Raw genomic sequence first — 24,315 nt, 5'->3', positions numbered from 1 at the left:
TTGAGTAAGGCAAATTGCCCTCCTCAGTGTCATTCAATCCCTTGAGAACACGAATAGGATGAGAAGGTAGTGGGAGGATGAATTCTCTCTTGTTTTTCTCTCCACTTGAGCTAAGACATCTAGCTTCTCCTACCCTGGGACAATCAATAGTGCTCCTGGTTTTCAAGGGTTTGTACTTGGACCCCATATCCCATATACTCCTTAACCATTCTTAGACCTTTCATTTCCAGTTCAACTACACTTAAGCTTGCAGAAGTCGTATTATGGGATTTCTGGGTGTTCAACATTATGTGAGCCAAATTCTACAATAAATCTTTTGCAAATTTGTGTATGTCCTATTAGTTCAGTGTCCTTGAAGAACTTGGACCCAATAGGAGGTCTAGAGTCCTAAAAAAACCCTGACAAAGAATTTTGAAATGTGTTAACCTACAGAACTTGTTTTCTGCTCACATTAGCAATGAATTAGAGATCGAGGTATTCTGCAACACCTGCAACAGCTAGAATTCACTCTTTTGTTTTTGAGGTTTCCAGATTTTATTGAGATTGAGTAATTTACATACATGATCCCATTGACATTCACAATGATAAGGATCATCATTCTGATTTACAAAGCTCATGAATAATGAAAAATACAAAGACCTCAAGTTTTACATAGGAGAAAAGTTCAACTCTTCCAACATTAGTGATCAATTTATATCTTTCTGATCAGGTGATGTATACATTTCTTTCCTGTTACTTAGTTTCTCTGTTCCCTCTTTCTTTCTCACTGCCTTCCTTCCCTCACTGCCTTTGGTTGCTTAGCTCACATTTTATTGATGCCTAGGAATTCACTCTTCTTAATTGTATCCTTTTTTTTTGCCAGTCCTGGGCTTGAGCTCAGGGCCTGACCACTGTCCTTGAACTTTCTCCAGCCTCAGCATCACTTCTGACTCTTTTTCTATGTATGTGATACTGTTTGGGTACTGAAAACCCAAACCTGGGTCTTCCTACATGCCAGGCAAACACTAGGCCAAATTCTCAGCCCAATTGAATCCCTTTGGATGTGTGTATTAGTGTGCCTTTATGCTTTTCTATTCAATTATCATTTTCTTGAACATCATTATTAGATAGTAGTAATTATTCTTTTGTAAAATATCCAAATATTAAGTGCATTTTAATTAAATCCTATCTTCCATTGCTGACTTGTAAGAATATTTTGCTGGTGCTTCATGCCTGGAATCCTGATTGCTCAGGAGGATGAGATCTGAGCATCACAGTTTAAAGTCAGTTTGGGCACGAAAGTCCATGAAATTCTTCCAATTAACCACCAAAATACCCCAAAAGTGTTGCTGTGGCTCAGCATGGTAGAGTGGTAGCCTTGAGCACCCAGTCCCAGAAAGAAGAAGAGGAAGAGGAAGAGGAAGAGGAAGAGGAAGAGGAAGAAGAAGAAGAAGAAGAAGAAGAAGAAGAAGAAGAAGAAGAAGAAGAAGAAGAAGAAAGAGGAGGAGGAGGAGGAAGAGGAGGAGGAGAGTGGTGGCTTTAAATTTTGATTTTCTTAAAATGTTTTTTCTATGTCAAAGCCTGATACCAAATTTGTGGGATCCTGTGCAAAGAAAATGAGGATAAAGCTCTTTGCTTAGTAATTGAGAGCTGCACACTTGGCTTAAGTGGTAGAGCACCTTGAGTAGAAAGCACAAAGCCCTGAATTCTAACACTAGTACTGCCAAAAAGCAAAAAATAGTATTGATAATGGGAGTCGATAATGTTTCCCTTAAATATTTAATTATTATAAATAGAGATAGTAATGCCTAAATCATAAAGTTTACCATTAAAACTGATGTGCCATTTGTGAAATACAGGAAATAATATTTGTGGATATTATATATTTGAGTCATGACTTTTTAGAGAGAGAGCACATTATCTTGTATCCTAGGGTAACGTGAAAGTTGGGATTTTCTGTCCCCACCTGTGGCATGCTCGAATGACACACATGTGCCACCAGGTCAGGTGATTTTTAATTTCTGTTTTCTTCTGATATAATTTTCTTTTATGGCTTAAAAGTTTTCAGAAAAAAATATTACATCTTCAAAGCGCATACTTTTGGTAACTACATTTTCAGCTGATGTAATGAAAGCAACATATATATCTAGGCTGTGGAAATAAATTTCTGATAAGTGGTTTTGAATTATAAATCATTAACCTAGAGATGATTCTTCCCAAACTTGTTTTTCTGGAAAAATCTAGTCCTTCACACAAGCAAATTTTTTGCATGTGTGAATTTAACATCCAAGGTATATTTAGTCAATGGCATATTGTATGGAATTCTGAAGATAACTTTTAAAATATTAAAGTCCTAATCCTTGGAATCTGTTTAGATACATTTGCTAAGACAGAACTCTGGTGATCAAGCTGTATTATTCTATGACACAGTTAATCTTCAAATAGAAATATAACGAGTGAATCTTTACCCTCCTGTGTGGGTGTTGATATTACAATGTCCCCTACTACATTGGACTTTTACATAAACACCTTTACATGCAGACATTTTTATCCAGCTAGTAGTAAATAAGTCAAAGCAATTTGAAGTATGGAGGGATATTTAAAACGAAGGATTCTTCTGCTGGCTGTAATGTTTGTGAAAGTACATAAGAAGGCTTCTTCACTGTGAAGTTGATTTTTCCCATAATTTAGAACAAAATCACTAAAACTTTTCCATACTCAAGGAAAAAGGGACGGTAGTATAAGTAAATTCCATTTCCTAGAAGCATTGTCTCTATTCTACCAGTCCTTTATTGGCTCAAATAAAGATTCAAATATGTTTATTTCTATCTTGAATGATAATCTAGTACTTTTTAATTTATTTTGTTCAGATTTTTCCATTTTTTACATTTTGATCCTCTTTCAAATTGCTCCTGTGTCTCTTGGCATGCCCCATCTTTATATATATATATATATATATATATATGTATATATATATATATGACTTCCCTATTTTCAGGTATCACACTCCTCTTGTATTTTCCATGAACATTTTTTTCAAATACTAAATCTAGCCCATTCACATTTATTGGTATGACTGCTAAGCTTAATTTCAACTCTGTCATACTGCAATATATTTATGTGTATATCAATATTAAACCAGAGGAGTAGAACAAAAGGGTGTGTGTATAGGTGTGTGTGTGTGTGTGTGTGTGTGTGTGTGTGTGTGTGTGTGTGTGTAGAGATATATTACAAGAACTAGCTTATGCATTTGTAGGACCTGGATACGCACATTTGGAATCTATAAGACAAGAAGATGTAAGGGGGAAGTTAACAACAGCAACCTTAAACTCTGTAATTATGGGCTGAAGCTACTGTTCACAAGCATAATTTCTTTTGTTTCTTAGAGAGACCTCAACCCTGCCTTTAAGGCTTCCTGATTGATTTAGTCAGGCTCAGCCAAATTATCCATGGTAATCTGTCTCACTTGAAATCAATGGTCTTAATTGCATTGGAAAATCTTTATCAGCAACACCTACATTAGTATTTGGGAAAAAAAATAGCGATTCTAACAACCGAACTGACACATCTCAACAGCCATCACGTTTGGCTTATTAGGTTATATTAGGTTATAATTACTGTGCCTATGTGAGCTTTCATTTTGGTGTTTAGGTAGATCTATAATTTTGTTCCAGTGGGTTTTTGTGCATTTAAAATTTAGAATATTGACAAGTTAATTTTCTCTTCTTTATTATCTTTAGTCATATAAAATGATTTCAATTTAGCATGTATTTTTATGTGTACAATTCATTTTGAACAGTTACCCCCTTCTATTATTCTCCTCCCTCCTATCTATCTCATCCCTATATCTCATCAAGTTTCCTAATTCCATTTTCATGTATGTTCTGTGGATGTTATGACTGCATTCTTCCACCATTCCTCTCACCCATTAGCCCCCACTCCTCCTAAGTCAATACATTTCCAATTTCCTAGTAATCATTATGACAATCTGTAAAATGTCTATTAATTTTTCAAAGCCGTTAAATTGGGGAAAACTACCCCTGTGTACCTCTCAGTTTGATCATGTATATATGTTCCCTGTGAGAGAGAATGCATATTATTTGTCTCTCTGTGCCTGATTTACTTCAATCAACATGATTTTTTCCAGGTCCTTCCATTTCACTGCAAATGACATATTATTCTTCCTGATGGATGAATAAAATTCACATTCAGACATATATGTGTATATTACTACACATTTTCTTTATCCACTCATCCATTGTAAGGCATCTGGGTTATTTCCATAAATTAGCAACTGTAAATATATAGTGCAACAATAAATGTAGATGTACAAGTGTCTTTATTGTACTGAGTTGTAATCGTTCTGGTAAATGCACCTAAGTGACTACTGCATTTTGAAATAAGCTACTCCCTTCTTAGCCTTATGTTATCTGACTTATCTGATTTAAAGAGTAATTGATATTCTTTTACATCTATTTATTTCCTACACAACAATAAAACAGAATATTTAAAAGTATAATTAAAGTACTTTCCAGAAATAAAAGACTCATGCAGCCTACTGTATCTGAGAATTGGAGCAATACCAAAAAAGTCACAGAAAAAACTGATTTTAGGCATAAAATATCCTTGGGGCCTCTTGGCAAAAAAAGTGAATTTACTTTAAAGGATGAAAATCAGTGTAGTATCACAATCCCACACAGCAACATAGAAAGCAAGACAACCATCTGTTTTCTACCCAACCAAGTTTTCTTTCAAAGACTAACTATAATTTAGTCCTTATTTCCACATTTCTTTTCAACTAATTGCTTGAATTCACTCAGCTTTCAATTCACATGTATTTTATGTTCCTTTCTACCATGAGCTCTGAATTTCTCAAGTACTGTTCATTTTGCTATTAGGTTATGAATCCATTTCGTTTGGCCTGACACTTGGTTTGGGAGAGAGATTTCAAATTCTGAAATGTTTTGATTTTAATTTGCTTGTTTTCTCCCTGTATCTTTGTATGAATATTGGCATTCACTTTGTGCTCCTTTTTAATTAAAATATTTCTCTGGACAGCAATAACACCTGCAAGAGCATGTGCAGGTATGATTCCTAATTCAAGAGTGCCTTATACTATGGCATGACAAAGTGGGCGATCTTAGCATTGGTGGCTGGCAGTCACGATGGTGCTTATAGTCATAATATGCTTCTTCATTTTGTCATTCTGCTTTTGTTTTTTTTTCCCCCAGAGGAGTTTACAATTCTCTCTCAGGTGTCCTTCCTTCCGTCATTCAGTCTCACTAAGGTTTTGCGGCTTCATGAAACTTCCTTTCGTGGTTCCACAACTGTATTTTTAAAAATCACAGATCATTTCTTCAAAGAGGTTTCATGATGTTATTTTCAAACATACATATAATGTACTTTAACAAAATTCACTCTGTGTGTGTGTGTGTGTGCACGCACACACACACACACACCCACACACACCCACACACTTGTATCAGGGCTTGAACTCAGGGCCTTGAGGTCTTACCTGGATTGCTTGCTCATGGCTGGTGCTTTTCTACATGAAACATGCCTTCCAGCTAGTGTTTTGTTTGTTACTTTGGAGATAGGCTCTTTGACTTTTCTAGCTTTGAATATCCAACTTGTAAGATTCACATTCTTGAGTAGATAAGATTACAGGGGTGAACCCTGGGCATCCAGCAAAATTCACTCCTTTTATTATTGTTCATTAACATACAACAATATGGATAAATTGTCTTAAAACATATGGAGTGTGGGGGCAGGGAGTTTGGCCTAGTGGTAGAGTGCTTGCCTAGCATGCATGAAGACCCGGGTTCGATTCCTCGGTACCACATACGTAGAAAAAAGCCGGAAGTGGTGCTGAGGCTCAAGTGGTAGAGCTCTAGCCTTGAGAAAGCCCAAGGACAGTGCTCAGGCCCTGAGCTCAAGCCCAGGACTGGCAAAAAAAAACTTATAGAGTGAAAGAAGCTTATTCTACATATATTATTTGCAAAATAGGAAAACCTTTACATTTTTGTAATAGAAGTCAGAATAGTAATTTTCCTATGGGGATAGCTAGTTGGGAGAGAATACAATAAGCCTGATGGTAATTACAAGATGTTTGTTTATATTAAGTTCATTAAGGTGCACACTTAGCATTTGTGCACTTTTAAATGACATGTAACGTACTTCAATGAAACATTTAGGAACACACATGGAACAGACAGCTTAAAAAAAGTACAAATGTATTCAAGTTGGATTTTGAAAACACAACTCTTCAACAGAGATGACTTGCATAAGGCACAGAGGAAAGTCGAGTCAAAGGGTAGAAAAGGATATATGCCATGCAAGCACTACCTCAAACAAAGCTATTAGGTATATATTACAATTCAAAACACATTAAAGAAAATTACACAAGAGAAAAAACATATGCATTCACAAGGATTTGTAAACAAATTTGAAAGTACATTTATTCACAATTAGCAAAAACTAGAAAAAAAACTAGTGTTCACAAATAGATTAATGAGTAATGTTTACTGTATTTCCACGCAGAGGAATGTTACTCAGCAATGAAAAGGCACATACTATTGAAACATGTGAAAAAAAATGGATCAAGCAATGGATAGAATTATGAAGGCTATTTTATGATGGCAAAGGTCAATTCAATACCCAAATTCAAAAGAAGGTACAAAATCTTCAGTTTGTATGTAACTACATCTTCTTCTGGAAGACAAAAGCCACACATTTTGGGGCACACAATTTCATATCTTCAAAATGTATAAACCAGAATTTGCTTGTGACTTGAAAGCATCCATCCCAGAAGACCATGTATACACTGTCATGTACAGGAAAAGAGGTTGATTTCCAGCCGAGGCTGACAAGGCCACCTCCCTCCCCCAAGGGGGAGGGAGAAATGATGAGACTCCCTGTTCTGGGGCCTCCTTAAGACTTTGGGGCCTCACGTGGGAGGTATTCTGTGTGTTTGTCTAGATCTGGGCAGAGAGTATGCAGACCTACCCCAAAGAAACCAGTAGGTGTCCCAAGAAGAGTTCTCTGTTTAGAAGAGCATGGTGGAGTTCAGGTGTGGGTAGAGAGTGTTCCACTATAACAGCGTGGTAGAGAGATCCGAGCAGCTCAGGGGAAGTGAAGTGGGAGGGGCTGAGGACTGGAGATGTAGGACACGCTAACATTCCCCCTTTGTTTTTTTTAAAATAAGTACAGGCCCCGGGAATATGGGCAGGGGTTGATTGTTTCTTCTGGAATTACTTCCATCTGTAAAGCAGTCATGGATCCCTATTTGTCATTTGACCAGTTACCCTTCTAGGAGCATTTGCTTAACAGTTTGTTGGTATGGGTCTTCATCTTTTCCATGACAATATTTTGTTGGTATCAGATCCAAAGTGCATTGTGGTGTCTTCTGGCCACTTCCTGCTGGCATAGAGGGAGAGGTCCAGGAGTCACTGGGACTGGGGGCTTTCAGAGGCTAGATCTGTTTGGGGCAGGGCAGGGAAGTGTAAATATAGTCTCCAGTTGCCTGTAGTAATAAGATGGCCCTGACTTATTCCCAGGCAATGTGATGAGTGAGGGCTTATATCCTGTTAAAGAGAAGTTTTGAAAAAGGTGCCATCAGGCAAAAGACTCACAAGGTGGCAGGGTCTGTTAACATGAATACCTCAGGAGAATACACCATGTTCACAAGCCAGAAAAGTTCCATTGGAAATAAAAGCCCAGTTGTGGCCCATTACAGGGAAGGAGGAATTTCCATATAACTGGACTAGGGGAAGGAAGGGTGTAGGGTTTTTGGCAACTGGCTAGGGGAGAGCATCGTGGGCTGGTTGAGATTAACCTGCCTGAACCTAGGGCTGGATTGGAGGTCTTGGATGTGTGGATTATGGATGATGTATAGGAGACTCAGGAAGCTGCCAAAGCTAACTGTCCAGGGTCTAAGACTTACTACAAATATAAATAGCAGACAACAAAGGCAAGAATACAAATTTCTATCCAGTTAGAAGAGAGACACATATGGACACTACATGGACAAGTATATTAGTTATTCCTCTTGATCTCCTGGCTCTGGTTAATTTTGAAAGGGCAAGTGTAAAGTGACTCCATTTGGGATGTGACACCATCTCCTTTTACTCCTCTCCATGGTTCTTCATTGTCAGAACTGGCCTCATCCTGGAGATCAAGGTACTTGTTGCTGGCATGACTTGGCCCAATAGATATCTCTTTTGTTAGTCATGAGGCTTGATCTCACTGGCACTGTCTCTGAGCACTTCTTCTCAAGGCTAGAACTCTACCCCTTTGAGCTACAGCACCACTTCAAGCATTTGGCTGGTTAATTAGAAATAAGAATCTCTTAAGCCATGTTTCCAGCCCAGCTCTTAGCTGGTTAATTGAGAGACGGAGTCTCAGGGGGATTTTTCTGCCTGGGCTGGCTTTGAACTACAATCCTCAGATCAAACGAGTCTTTGCCACAACCCCTTTTTTATTTCTAACTAAAGCAACAAGAAGACCAATAGAAATAATAAGTAGGGCTTACCTGCATCTTATCAGGAATTGACCATCAAATACTTCACAGAGTTATTTCTCTGTGGGTCTGGTCAAATACTGCAGAGGGTAAAAATCTGAGATCTGCAATGACAAAACTCAGTAGATGTGATAAGTTTTCACTCAGTATAGCACTTTAGGATACTACTTAAGAGTGAAACAAACCATTGTCAGCTTTGTATATTGTTGGGGACTGACTGTGGGGTCAGTGACCGTGACTGTGGGGTCAGTGACCTTGGACCCGCACAATTGAGTACACAAGGAAGTAAGCTCTTATCATGATTTTGGGCTGTGTCAATAGCTTCTCATTTAACCTGTTTGGGACTTGATAGCTTCTCATTCAACCTATTTCAGACTTGATACTGTTTGTACGAATGTAGCCCCTGGCAGTTCCCTAGTTTAAAGATGTGTATTTAAGATTGAGAACTGGAAATAAACGGGGCTACGGTCTTGGGCGACAGGCTTCTTAAGCTGTGGCTCCTGATTTGGGCTGTAGCCCTCCTGAACCCCATCTGTTTGTCTCTCTTCTAATTTTTCCTAGTCCTTGCCCCCTATTTCAGGAACCCCAATCTGCGAACCCTGGTTTGCTGCCGGTTGGCCCCGGCATCTGGCGCCCAAACAGGGACCCTGAAAATCTGGGACGAAGGTGAAGGACCCCTCCCTGTGGTGAGTAACACATCGTAGGACTATTAAGAGAAGATCTTAAGAGAGTGTATAGTCAGGAGTAAAAATTATGGGTCAAGCTAATAGCCATGGGTTATTTCTACCGATCTTAACAGGCCTATTTGAAGCCCACGGAACGCGGGTGGAAAAAGGGGTGCTTCAGAGCTTCCTACAGTTTGTCGAGGAGGCATGCCCGAGGTCTATAGAGGAGGAATTCCAAAAAGCCTGGCAGCGGATAGGAAAAAGAATTCTAGATTATTATGATGTATATGGCCCCGAGAAGACCCCAATAGAGGCTGCTACTGTATGGAGTTTAGTAAGTGAATACATAGATCCTCTACATGAAAATGCTGAACTTAATCTTGAATTAAGGGAACTTTATGAGTTAAAGGACCCTTCTGAAGAACCTGAGGCTGAGCCATATGCCGCAGCCCAAGAGAGTCTAAGTGAGATCTTGCAAAGGGAACAACAACCAGTAGATATTGAGTATCAGAATTCAGGTCTGAATACCAAGGAGGAAAGTTATGATGAGTCATTGGAGGGCCGGGTGGCTACGATAGAGAAGAAGTTAGAAGAAATGCTACATCTTCTATCGAAAATGGGGACAGAGCAGAGAGCCCCCCCAGAAGTAGGAAAGAGATATGACCCTCAGGCCACTATGGTGTCTGATTCTAAACCTTACCCCTCACACCCACCGCCTCCGGCTGCAGCCTTACGGCCTCAATCCCTTTCTCAACCTTTAGGCAAGCCTAAAGGCCCTAGCAACAAGTCCCTTTTAACAGGCACTACAACCAGGCACAGTGCATCGCAATTAAACCTGACTCAGGCTGCTAGAGAGAGGGAAGGTATTTCAGGGCCTCGATGCTTCCCTAGTTTAGTTGATCATGATGAACAAGTATACCATCAGCCTGTTCCTGTTAAACTATTACAGGATTTAAAAAATGCCTGCTCCCAATATGGGCCAACTGCCCCTTTTACTCAAGTAATATTGGAGGCCGCGTGTGCTGGTATTGCATGCCCAAATGACTGGAAGCGGCTTGCCAGAGCATGCCTTAGTGCAGGAGAGTACTTATTATGGGAGACAGAGTTCACTGCACAGTGTCGGGCTAAAATTGAAACAAATAGGTCTAAGAACCTGCCTTACACTGTTGATCAGTTGTTAGGAGAGGGAACCTATAAAAACACCGAAGATCAATTGGGTTATGCAAAGGAGGCCTATTTACAAATAAATGCTGCGGCGAGAGAGGCTTGGAAAAAGTTACGCAATTCCAATCGTACAAAAAATCTAGTAGAAGTTAAACAGGGACCGAATGAACCTTATCTAGAATTTTTGTCTCGATTAATGGAGACTGCAGACTGCCTAGTACAAGATGAGAATGCAAGGGAGAGTATAGTTAGACACATAGCCTATGAAAATGCCAACGCCGCCTGTCAGGCGGCTATCAGACCCCATAGGAATAAGGGAGGAATCACGGACTTTATTTCACTGTGTGCTGATATTGGACCCTCCCATGTACAAGGCCTTACTTTAGCCGCCGCTCCTCAAGGAAAGACTGTTACTGAGTCTCTAAAATATAGAGGTCAGCGGCATTCTCGGGATGCTAGACCCCCAGGGCGTTGCTTTTCTTGTGGACAAATAGGACATTGGATGACGCAATGCCTACGCCAGGCCAGGCAAAAGAGAGAAAAATCACCTGGCACATGTCCACGCTGTGGTAAAGGGAAGCACTGGGCTAAAGATTGCAGGTCAAGAACAGATCGCAATGGCCGCCCGCTTTCGGGAAACTGGAGAGGGGGCCAGCCCCTGGCCCCGCAAAACCATGGGGCAGTCCCTCCCTCTTCTCGGCCACAAGTGCATCTTCTAACAACCCCCCAAGATCAGTCTCCAGCCTCCTCCGTGCCACCCCAGGCAGTGCAGGATTGGACCTCTGTTCCTCCACCTGCTCAGTATTGACCCCAGAGATGGGGACACAAGCTCTCCCCACGGGGGTCTTCGGTCCCCTTCCCCCAGGAGTGGCTGGATTGCTGTTAGGGCGAAGTAGCTCAGCCCTTAAAGGGATACAGATTACACCTGGCAAAATTGACCAGGATTTTACTGGAGAAATCAAAGTTATGGCCTCTGCCCCGAAACACGTGGTATCGATCCCAGCCGGTCAAAAATTAGCACAATTAATACTTGTGCCTTTACCTCCCGGGGAGACTGCTAATTCCCCATGTGGACAGAGAGGATTTAGATCTTCTGATATCTATTGGGTACAAAGCATAAAACAAGAGAGGCCTGAGATGACTATATTTATACAAGAAAAGCCCTTTAAAGGAATATTAGACACAGGAGCAGATGTGTCTGTGATATCTAAAAAACATTGGCCAACCCAATGGCCCCTGACAACCTCTATGACTTCCCTACAGGGGGTTGGGCAAGCAACTGACCCACAGCAGAGCAGTGCGATCCTTGTTTGGAGAGATGAGGAAGGGCACTCTGGTCATTTTCAGCCATTTGTCTTGGATCATCTGCCAATTAATTTATGGGGTCGTGATATCATGGAAAAAATGGGAGTGTATATGTTTAGTCCTAGTGCTGCGGTCACTAAGCAGTTACTTGATCAAGGCCTCCTCCCCTTTAGGGGACTAGGCCGAGCAGCACAGGGGGAGCTAGAGCCACTCCAACCCCAGTCTCACCCTACGAGACAAGGATTAGGGTATCCCTTGACGGGAGCTGTCGTTTGCCCTCCCCCTCATGCTGATCCCATAAATTGGCTCTCTGAACAACCGGTATGGGTTGAACAGTGGCCTCTTTCACTAGAAAAGATCATTGCAGTACAGCAGCTGGTACAGGAACAGCTGGACTTGGGGCATGTGGCCCCTTCTAACTCTCCATGGAACTCTCCAATTTTTGTTATAAAGAAAAAGTCAGGTAAATGGAGGCTGTTACAGGATTTGAGGAAAGTGAACGCCACCATGGAACTGATGGGAGCCCTACAGCCTGGCTTGCCTTCACCCATGGCAATCCCAAAGGATACTTATAAGATTATTATAGATTTGAAGGATTGTTTCTATACTATACCCCTGGCGCCCCAAGACTGTAAGCGCTTTGCCTTCAGCGTCCCCTCTGTTAATTTTAAAGAACCCATGAAGCGATATCACTGGCTTGTGCTCCCACAGGGCATGGCAAATAGCCCAACTTTATGTCAAAGTTTTGTAGCTAGAGCCATTTCTTCCACTCGTGAAAAATTTTCTTCTGTTTATATTGTTCATTATATGGATGACATCTTGTTGGCTTGTTCTGACCCTATCGTCGTACGACAAGCCTTTGGACAACTAAAGCAAGATCTGAGCCTCTTTGGCCTTATAATAGCAGCTGAAAAGGTTCAGGAACATCCCCCTTTTACATATCTAGGCCATATATTAGGCCCACACTATTTTAAAAGCCAAAAAATACAATTAAAAACTTCACACTTAAGAACTCTTCATGATTTTCAGCAATTCTTAGGAGATATAAATTGGCTTCGGCCTTATCTAAAGCTCTCCACAGGAGAGTTAAAACCCCTTTTTGATCTCTTAAAAGGAGATACCAACCCTACATCCTTGCGCGAATTAAATCCTGACGCCAGGAGGGCCATCCAAATTGTAGAAAAGGCAATTTCCCAGCAACAAGTGACCTATTGTGACTATTCTAAACCATGGGGAGTTTATATTTTAGCTACTTCTCACTCCCCAACTGCTGTATTGTGGCAGGATGGCCCACTTTTATGGCTTTATCTACCATCAACACCCGGAAAAGTGCTGACCCCCTACTACGAATTGGTAGCTAATCTGATACATATGTGCCGAGTGGATTCCCGTAAATATTTAGGTCAGGAACCTCATTTTATCTGTGTCCCATATAATCTACAACAACAAGATTGGCTATTCGCCCATTGTGATTCTTGGGCCATTGCTTGGGCCAATTATACGGGGAAAATTTTGCATCACTACCCGTCTAACAAACTTCTCCAATTTGCTGCGTGTCATACGTTTCTATTTCCTTCCATAGTACAGGCCTCGCCTTTATCTTCTGCTGCTTTGGTATTTACAGATGGATCCTCTAATGGAAAGGCTGCTTTGACCATTAATGGGAAAACTCAATCTTGGGTTACGGGTTTTTCCTCCGCCCAAGAGGTGGAATTAGAGGCTGTTTTACAAGCACTCGTCCTGTTACAAGACGAGCCCTTTAACTTATACTCAGACAGTCAATATGTAATTCGTGCTCTTCAAGTCATAGAAACTGTTCCCTTTATTGGAACTACTAACTCCAATATTCAGACCCAATTTCGCCAAGTACAAACTTTGCTTTGTTCTCGCAACCACCCCTGTTTTTTTGGCTTTGTTCGAGCTCACACTAATCTTCCTGGCCCTTTAAGTGAGGGCAATGCAGTTACTGACTCAGCCACCAGAGTTTACTTAACTCAGGTTGAACTTGCTAAGCAGTCACATGCCATCCATCATCAAAACAGCCGAGCCTTGCGCCGACAGTTTAAATTATCTAGAGAAGCGGCACGTCAAATAGTTAAGACTTGCTCCAACTGTGTCCCTTTTTCACCAGCCCCCCATTTAGGTATAAATCCACGAGGACTGCTTTCTAATCACATTTGGCAGATGGATGTCACGCATGTTCCATCATTTGGCCGATTAAAATATGTTCATGTTACTGTAGATACTTATTCTAATTTTATCTTGGCCACCCCCCTTGCTGGGGAAGCCACTAAACATTGTATTTCTCACTGCATTCGATGCTTTGCTGTGATGGGGATTCCCTCGCAAATAAAAACAGATAATGGCCCTGGCTATGCAAGCCGAGCATTTCAATCCTTCTGCCATTCCTATAATATCACTCATATTACAGGCATTCCTTACAATCCTCAAGGTCAAGGCATCGTGGAGAGAGCTAATGGATTATTAAAACATCAAATTGCTAAAATACAGAAAGGAGAGTCGTATCCCGCTACCCCTGTGAATATACTTAATCATGCTTTATTTGTTTTAAATTTTTTGAATTTGGATTCAAATAATTTATCTGCTGCTCAGCGATTCTGGGAAAAAAGAGAGCAGCGTGCTTTTGCCTTAGTAAAGTGGAAGGATCCCCTAACTGGTGCTTGGCATGGACCCGATCCTGTTCTAACCTGGGGTCGAGGGCATGTATGTGTTTTTTCACAAGGAGAAAATGACGCCCGCTGGCTGCCTGAACGCTGCGTTCGGATCGTGGAGAGTGACAGTGGCCATCCAAGCAGCGACTCACTGGGCCTACACCCCCAACCCTCCAGTGGTGCATCCTGCGACGTGGGAAGGACCTGAGTTATTTGTGCATGTCAATTGGGACTGCTACTGATCCACTTGTTCCACACATTCATATGAGCTGTGTTTCTCCTCCTTTTACTATTATGTAGGGACCTTTTAACATATTCATTGACTCTACACAATTTAATATGTGACATTATTTTGTCTTTACCATCCCTCTTCTTAATAACCTTTTTGTAAAAGATGCCCAGGTGAAAAGCAAAGGCCTCCAGAGGTAAGTAGAAGTCGGCCGACCCCCTTGTATGTCTGCGTTTTATTTTATTTTATTTTTGTTTGTTTGTTTGAAAAGGTGCACTGTGGGCCTAAAACAGAGGCCTGGGTGGTCAAGGAATGCCTTGACCCCCCCCTCCCCTTCTGAGTTTCTTGTCGATAACAAGGCATACCTGAGAGTCCCACCAGCAAGACATGTCTAAATCTAAAAATAACTGTTTGGTGAAAACATTCATTTGAGCTCATGTTTTTTGTGTTAAGTGTATCTGATTGAGTCCAATTTTCTTGTTATATGTCAATGTCTGATTATTTAAAAGTCTCCGTTTCTCTGTCTTGTTCGTGTTACATGTTTTTCCTTGTCCAGTTTTGTCTTTAAAATTGGTACCATTTCTAAGTATGGATCCTTATGGGTTTTCTGTGCATACTCAAGCACACATCCTTGTTATTTTTTTGAACATTTCTGGGCCTAGCATGGCCGCTCCCCCATGTCTGCAGTTGTAACAAGCCCTGGAAAAATAAATTCCAGCTAGTTGCCTTGCAAAAAGTTTTGTTTTGAACTTGGTTCTCATCTGTAAGAGTAAAATTGGCAAAACTCTCTTGACACAAACTTCCGGAAATTGAACGGCCGATATTAATTTTGCGCGCTTTATGATCTTTGAGTATGAATGTGTGTGAATGAGTGAGTGAACATGTTCAGGGTTAAATTGTCAGCATGCTGTATAAAACAATGGATAAATTTATACTTAAAGACAATTGGGTAAATCTAAGCTTAAAACTTCAACATAAATATTAGGTTCGAATGTTTACTATGCCTCAAAGGATTATTGCATTGTCTTAAAGAAAAACTGGTAAATATTTTTCTAGATCCTGAAATCTGCATTTTATTGCAAGGCATACAGCTGTTTACACTGTAAACATTGTATCCTGTTTAGCACAGAGGTATTAGGGAATTTGGGATTTATTACCTTAAGTTAAAATTTGGAGACATGTATTAGAGATTTAAATGTAAAATTGTTCATTAACGTCAGAAACTTTGTCTGTCTGTCTTTTCTTGCAAACTGACACTAGAAATCTAATGGTAAAATGTGGATAATGTGATTAGTATTTTAAAGGAATGTTTAAAGGTTTATCTCTGTATGATTTGGTTTCATGTTACTGGATTGCTTCTAAAAGGAGGCCTGAAGGCAAAGGGCGTTCCTTGAGCCCAAGGAGACCTGGAGAAAAGGGAGTGCCTTGAGCCCTTAAAGGTTTTTCAAATGCAAATGAAGACTAAAATGTTAAGTGTTTAAGTTTAAAAAGTGTAAACGTTTTAAAGAACATTAGAATTGGGTTTCTGAATAATATTTGAAAGTGAAGTTGTCTTAAATGTTTTAAGAAAGAGAAAAAGGGAAAATCAGGACTACCAAAATAACTTCCAGCTAGCCCATGGAGAAGTACAGCAATCCTTATTCAGATGTAACTTTGGCTTTTACCAGGTTCTAGGTAAGCTCATGCTTAGAGACTATTTCTGTGTTGACCACCTTGTTGCTTTAGTTGGAGTAACGTGGCCTTTTGTAGGACTCACTGATCTGAAAACTGCAGTTCTGAGCCAACCCCGGGCAAAGCAAAGTCCCTGTGAGACTGTGGTGTCTAATCTGGCAGCAGAGTGCTAATTGAGGCAGAGTTGCTTTGGAGCTCAAAGTGGCAGAGTGCTAGCCTTGAGCTGGAGAGCTGAGGGACAGTACCCAGACCCCGAGTTCAAGTCCAGCAACCAAGCAAGTGAAATGCCCAGGGGATGTTTATCCCTGTGTGGAGAGACACTACTGGGACTATGAAGTATCCAGATGCAGAAAGCCTCTGCGGTGATGGCAGAGATGGTGTCAGATCCTAGAGTCACTCGTGCTTGGCCATTCAATATTATTCAGAGCCGGGAGGTCATAGAATAGTTTGTAAGCATGCCTTACTAATGCCCATGCCTTTCATAACTGGGCAGGAACTTGTCAATCATCTGTGATAGTGGTAGTTTAAAGTTCTAACTGAGTAAAGTTTGATTTGACTCCAGCCACAAATTCAGGAAAGTTTGTGGATCTGACAACTAAAGCATTGTTTAAGGTTGCAGAGATTTAGTTCCCCAGACAATCAGGAAAATGCCTTGAACCTGGTGCGCTGGCCAGCACGGGTCTACTTCTGCACGGGCATGATTTTCAACACCTCGTCTTTGAGAGACGCCCCCAGGAAGAAGTCGATGATCTCAGACTCCTTGTTGGGAAGGGAGAAACAGATAGATCTCCTCCAAAGACTTGATCTTCATGTCCTTAACCAGGCGGCCCAGCTTGGTGATGGGGATCCATTCCTTGTCTTCGGCTTTGCCTCCGCGAGCCCCGCGGCCGCGCCCCGGCCTCTCCCAGGACCGCGACCTCGCCCCGGAGGCCACTACCGAAGCCTCCTCGGAAGCCGCTGAGGCCTCCGGGCCCTCCCGCTGCACCGGCGTCGTCCGCCATTTGGTGTCTTCCCGGAGAAGAGAATTAGACCAAGGGACCAAAGTCATTTTTGGAAAATGTGACAGGATAATTAGGGGTATAGAAAAGAGTAAAAATTGCACTTGTGTTTCTTTTAAAATAAAGACGGGGGAGATGTTGGGGACTGACTGTGGGGTCAGTGACCGTGACTGTGGGGTCAGTGACCTTGGACCCGCACAATTGAGTACACAAGGAAGTAAGCTCTTATCATGATTTTGGGCTGTGTCAATAGCTTCTCATTTAACCTGTTTGGGACTTGATAGCTTCTCATTCAACCTATTTCAGACTTGATACTGTTTGTACGAATGTAGCCCCTGGCAGTTCCCTAGTTTAAAGATGTGTATTTAAGATTGAGAACTGGAAATAAACGGGGCTATGGTCTTGGGCGACAGGCTTCTTAAGCTGTGGCTCCTGATTTGGGCTGTAGCCCTCCTGAACCCCATCTGTTTGTCTCTCTTCTAATTTTTCCTAGTCCTTGCCCCCTATTTCAGGAACCCCAATCTGCGAACCCTGGTTTGCTGCCGGTTGGCCCCGGCAGTATATAACAACTTGACACTCTTAATAGCATAGATGGACATAAAGAATGACATTCTAATTTACATCGTTGTATATTAGCCTTGACCTTATTTAAAGCATGGCCAACTTAATTACATACCAGCTTTACTCATAAGGTCTGTAAGACATATCATCTGCTACATATTCAAACCTTTACTTTACAGATCTTCCTTATCCAAAGGAAACAATTTTTTCTTATTTTCTCAATTCCTTTCTGAAATCTTTTTTCTTTCTTTCTTTCTTTTTTTTCTTTCTTTCTCTCTCTCTCTTTCTTTTCTTTTCTTTTCTTTTCTTTCTTTCTTTCTTTCTCTTTCCCTTACTGGTTTTTCCTTAATATGTGTTTTGGATTAACTCAGACACATTGGTTTGCACCCAAATCTGATGAGCTCTTTTCCACTTTTGTGTTTAAAATTGCCAGCTTTGTTTTTCTTTGGCTTTTGGAGTCAGGTGATCTCAGAACTGCCTCAAGACAATTAACTGTGACTCCACTCACAGACTGTAGGGGCAGAACAGTTTACTAGACTTTGGCTCACATTACAGCTTTTACTGATAATTTTTCCTATTAACAAGCAGCACACTTGATACTTAGCTCCTTTAACACTAGGTTTACATTAGTTACAATTGTAGTAAAAAAATAAATAAAAAAAGCATTTTTACATCATGATGACAGTTTTTACAATGAGATTACTTTGAACATGTTTACATACATAGAGTTGTGCAGAAGTTGTAATGCCTGCTTAGATTTTTTTGAAAAAAGAAAAATTGGGGGGCTGGGAGTTTTGCCTAGTGGTTAAAGTGCTTGCCTAGCATGCATGAAGACCCGGCTTTGATTCCTTGGTACCACATACATAGAAAAAAGCCAGAAGTGGTGCTGAGGCTCAAGTGGTAGAGCTCTAGCCTTGAGAAAGTCCAAGGACAGTGCTCAGGCCCTGAGCTCAAGCCCAGGACTGGCCAAAAAAAAAAAAAAAAAAAGAAAAATTGGCCATGTAAGTTCTTTGGAATTCCAGTGGCAAAATGATATTGTTTTGCCCAAAATGATGGGACCACATTGTCAATATTAGAAAAAGAAAAACTTAAAAACAAACACTTTTGTCAACAGATTTTTTTTCGCAGATTAACAAGACCTACATAGTCAAGAACAGAATATGTTTAAGCACTTTTGTTAATTTTTTCTCAAATATATTTTCTATTATTAGGAAATGGAGTCATGAGGATAGTAAAGAAATATCAGATAAACAATCTCAACAAACCAGACCAACTCGAATGGAGAGCTAAAGGGGGATATCATGGTGACCTGAGGAGTCAGGAAACGGGAAGCATGGCACAAAATGGTCAGAGTCTCCTGAGCTCATGGTATAGGTCTCGCAAGATCTAGTAACCTGTGCTCCTGCCTGTAGGAAGTCAGGCACTCCTGTTACATGGGGGGAGTGGGACTCCCCATCCACGTGTTTTTGGAAATTTCCTCAGAATTGAAACCTAATTCTCCATTATCCACCATGAGGTCAAAGCTAAATGGTACCTGTTAGGAAAACCCCATTTGTCTCCACCTAGGTGGGTATTAATCTCCAGAACCCTTAGAGAAAATAGCCCTTAGAGAGAAGAGCAGGGAAGGGTTTTCCCAAGGGACCTACAGAAGCCTCCTAGGAGTTTTGCCTTAAGGGAGAGATTAAAAATACACTCAGGAAGATTTATTGAATGTTACACATCTGACGAAGTGCTTTAAGAACTTAAAGAACAATTATGAAATCAATGATCTGCATGGCTCTTGGAGTAATACTGGTATTCCAATACAAGTGAATAGTTCCAAGTCAGATCATGCAGAAAGTTCCACTTTGAATGTGAGTTCTGATCATACAAGGACAGGAATTCCTACTAGTAAAAAATGGAGCACTGAACAGCAATCTCATTGGACCACAGCAGATGAAGCTTATAATGGCATTAACAAATCAGCGAGGGCATCAAAGTTTACATTTGTAACAAAGAAGAAAAACTCTCAGATTCCTTCTCAAGTTAATCAACATTGTATAGCACAAAGTACATCTGCTACCAAAACTACACAGAATTTGGAGAAAAGGAAAACTGTCAACTCATTACTTGGAGAGCCTGACTGGCAGCAGACATTGGAACTTTCTGGATCTTTGAAACATTCTCCCAGAGAGGAAGAGGAGAAAAATAGAAAATATTCTCCTGAAGAAATTCAGAGGAAAAGACAAGAAGCACTGGGTCGGAGAATGACCAAGTCACAGGCATCATCTGTAAATTGAGCCCCCACTTAATTTCTTTAATGAAATATTGCCTGGAAGAATATTGTTAATAACTATCTGTGATAGGAAATACTTTTATTCTGGATTTCTCTATGAGAAATTTAATACTGACTTTATAAAGTTTGGACTTTATGTTATTTAATAAATCAGTATTGACAATGAAAATGAAACCGGAATTCCTTGGAGATGTATGTGAAAGAAATTATATGTATGTTTTGGAAATTTAGACAAATTAGCAATTATGTACTGAGATTATACAGAGAACAGTGTTTTAAAATATGATTTTCAAAGGACCATCAAAAAATAGATAATCTGCTTTATTTTCTGCTTTAATGTGTTTTTCCCCAATATAAAGCTTCAACTAAGTTAAGAAAGACTTTTTTATAGTTGTATTTTTGTTATGTTTTGTTTTGTTTTGCCAATCCTGGTGCTTTCTCAAGGCTAGAGCTCTACCAGTTGAGCCACAGCACCACTTCTAGTTTTCTCTGTGTGTATGATAGGCAAGCACTTTACCACTTGGCCAAACTCCTGATCCTATTTTTATAGTTTCATTTTTAGTAACTTGCTATGGTTTTTGTACATTACTATATTTTAGATTAATATTTTCCATGTTTCTGGGAAACTTCTTGGTAAAAAATTAAGAACTTAAGTTTATTTGTATGAAAATTAATATTTTCAATTCCTAGTCAGGAGATGTAAGCTTTAATTTCTAAAATATGATACTGGTTTTGAAAATTTCCCACTGGGTTTAGGGAAAACATTGATCTAGGAAGATAAACTGTAAGATACCTAGTTTAGAAGTAGAGGATTAGCTATCTAGAAGAATCATTAACAGTTAGAATTGGCAGAAACTTCAGGATATTATCTGAACCAATTTTTGAATTGTGTGGTAAGAACACATGTTGGGTTTTTAAAAATATTATGCAAATTAAAGCTGTACTTCTACTAGAATGTTTCTGAATACCTACAATTATAAAAATTGTTTCTAAGTATTAGTGCATAAGTAACTTAATAGAATATTATTTTTAGAAGAAAAGTTATAAAACCATATTAAGCTACTGAACATTTGCATATCATTTCTTGTTCTATTTAAAGGATTAGTATTTCCAAGATTCAGGATGAAAGTCTCCTTTTAGTTTTTCTGTAACTGCAATTTTCCCTTCAATTATCTTTCTTTCCCCAAATGCTTTATTCTTCCTTGTCTGTTTAAAATTTGAGGAAGGTATAAGTAAGTATGCTGTATTCTTTTTCAGTGGCTTAGAGAAGTATATGAAAACTATGGAATGGTATTTGCTACTCTTCAGATGTCTTAGATTATGATGAGATAGTTTTTACCCATTAGGCATATGCATTATGAAAATTATATTTTCATATACACAGTAGAAGAACAGATTAATGTTATTTTCTAAGAATATATAATAAGCCTAATTAATGAAGATAAATTTTTATGTGGAAGAAAAAAAAGAATACACTCAGGAAAGAAAAGGACCACTTTTAGGTATGCTATCTGTCCAAGGCTCTCATTATGGTTTTTTTAGGTGGGAAAAGCAGGGAGAGGTTGCAGATTACAAGACCAAGAGAGTTCCTCTACCTTTGGATGTTTGTGTTAACCACACAGGTAGGCAGGCAGAGATGAGTTTAAACCAGGACAGCTAATATTGAGAGAGAATCTAGATGGGGAGTCACTGGGACCCTACCTGGGTCTCAACATTTCAAGGGCACAAGCAGAGAGATAGACTGAGGGAGAAAGAGTTGGCCGGAGGCTGGGGGGGAGAGGAGAACTGCGTATTGACAACTTTTTCCATTTGCCCAAAAGCTCACAGAAATTATGTATGCCTCATAAAATATTAGGGGTCCAGTTACCTGTGAAGGGGCCACATGGAGTTATTGTTCAGTGAATATTGGGGTCAAATTTGATTGCATAAGCATATAAGTTTATAAGGCATAAGATCGGGCTCAAACTTGAGAGGGTTTAGAATTCCTGAGGAATTTTAGACTGGGCACTTACAGAAGAAGTAAACATATCTACATCTATAATTGAGTGTTTTGACATATTTCTCAGTGATTCATAAAATGCAGGTTAAAAAGTAAGTAGTTTTTATAAAGATATATAAACGACACAACGGATTATGTTGACCTGACATATAAATAGAAGTCATTTACAAATATTGGATGGGGGGGATATCCTATATATATGTGCACAGAACAATGCCCAAAAGAGATGATGTCACTTATGAGACAAGTTTCAAAAAACATTGCAGTTATATTCGCCAGATAGAGGGTGCATAACTTCACTCACATTGATCCCCCTTCTCATGTTTTGGTCCCCATTTCTCTCCCCACCCCTTCCCCTCATCTAGTTTACCCCCTTCCCTTTCCTATTTCAAATAAACAAATAAACATATATACAATATACCAGATAACAAGGTAATAAGATACTGTAACATTATGAGAATAACCAAGGAACAACAAAAGAGATGAGAAATAACATAGTACATAAAGAACAACAATCCCACATTACATGGCTCTTGCAGCTTAGCAATTGGAAACAAAAAATAACTTCTTCAACCATTACACACAAAAGACTAGCAGCTTAGCTTATGCTAAATGACTGCATGCATTTCCCCAAATCACGAACAAAACTCAATAATGTCCATTCTTATCTCTTTCATTCAATATTTTACTGGAAGTCTTAACAAGCACAAAATGAAGTAAAAGGAATAGACATTAGAAAAGAAGAAATTAAAATTATTTTCAGACAATATGTCTATGCACAGAGGAAATTTCAAGGAAACTTTTTTTTAAAACATTGTATTTTATTGTTGGAGTAACTATAGAGGGGTTAGTTACATTTGCCTGATAGTAGGTGCATTACTTCTCACACATTGATACCCCTTCTCATGTTTTGTCCCCCCTTCCTTCGCCCCACCCCTTCCAATTATCTTGTTTCCCCCTTCACTTGCCTATTTCAAATAAACAAATAAACATATATACAATATACCAGGTAACAAAGTCAGATATATGAATCACATGAGATTTACCATAAGGGAAAAAAAAGAGAAAAGAAATAACTTCACATAGGGTTTTAAGAACAACAATCACACAGATAAACCTCTTGTTCAAGGAAACTTTTTTTAAGCTACTAGAACTGTATTGAGGGTGAAGATGGCTGCCACTGCCGTTTGTTTGACACTGCTCCTCCCCGTTTTCCACCAGCACCAGAGCCCACCTGATTCAGACTCAAAGTACATAAGGTTTCTTTTCAGCTTCACTTGCACTCAGCATTGTTATGACCGGCAACAACTACACTTAGATTTTAATGATTAAAAGCTTGAACTCTGATCTACTAACTAGCTCTGTAAATTCTTCAATATTTCTGCTCCTCACTTTATATGTTGTAAAAATGGGATGAGGCAAAGGGTGGATATCAGGATTAAAATATTTGAACCTCATGGAAAGTTCTTAGCACCGAGTTTGCATCTGGTAAGATGCTGATTAGGCTTGTACACACATTGTGGTTGTGTCTACTCTTCTATTCTCCTTGCTTGTTTCCTTTCCCATACCTACCATGCTTACTAGGATCCCAGTTTTCCTTAATCTACACCAGGGTCCCTCAGCATCAGTCCATTATAGCTTTACTGTCCTCTGGTCTCACTTGACTTCCCCCTTTCCCAAATGGAACTGTTCTTTTCCTTATTTCTTAGCACATTTCTTCTTTTGTCCACCAGGTGGCAGCGGAGAACACAAGTCCATGGTCTAGAAATTAAACTCCTGAAGAGGGATTTGAACTCTGAGCTGGGCTTATTGGAGGACCAAACCAGACTATCTCTCAAGGTAGGATAGATTCAGAGTTTTGCTTAAGGCCATTATAGTCCATAAGTAAAGTTTCATCCACACCTGTGCTTTTCTGTTATGTTTATTTTTTCCCTTACCCTTCCTTTCCCGCACTTGGGTCCAGAGATCTTGGTTTTTGTTGTTGTTGTTGTTGTTGTTGTTGTTTTTGCCACTCTTGGGGTTTGAACTCAGGGCCTGAGCATTGTCTTTGAGCTTTTCTCAAGGCTAGTGCCCTACTACTTGAGCCACAGCACCACTTCTGGCTTTTTCTGTGTATGTGGCACCAGGGAATTGAACCCAGGGCTTTGTGTATGCTAGACGGGCACTGTACCACTAGGCCCAACTTCTGGCCCTATGGGCCTTTATTCTTAACACAAAGCATCCCAGGAGAAACATTCAAAAAGCTCTCTAAATTCCCTTAATCCCTTTTGGTTGGAGTC

At 39.9% G+C, this 24,315-nt stretch overlaps 1 long non-coding RNA gene across 1 annotated transcript in view; it reads left to right on the top strand.

Annotated features, from left to right (window-relative positions):
• LOC150041523 (uncharacterized) overlaps positions 1-24,315 on the top strand; it is a 31,745-nt gene that overhangs the window by 1,740 nt on the left and 5,690 nt on the right. The window contains exon 2 of the long non-coding RNA XR_016533860.1: positions 23,770-23,875. This is a non-coding gene — a long non-coding RNA (uncharacterized LOC150041523). The remainder of the gene's footprint in view (positions 1-23,769; positions 23,876-24,315) is intronic.

The sequence above is a fragment of the Megascapheus bottae genome, chromosome X, assembly GCF_031878675.1.
Source record: "Megascapheus bottae isolate mThoBot1 chromosome X, mThoBot2.hap1, whole genome shotgun sequence".
Lineage (NCBI taxonomy): Eukaryota > Metazoa > Chordata > Mammalia > Rodentia > Geomyidae > Megascapheus > Megascapheus bottae.
This window is presented reverse-complemented; position numbering and strand designations above follow the sequence as displayed.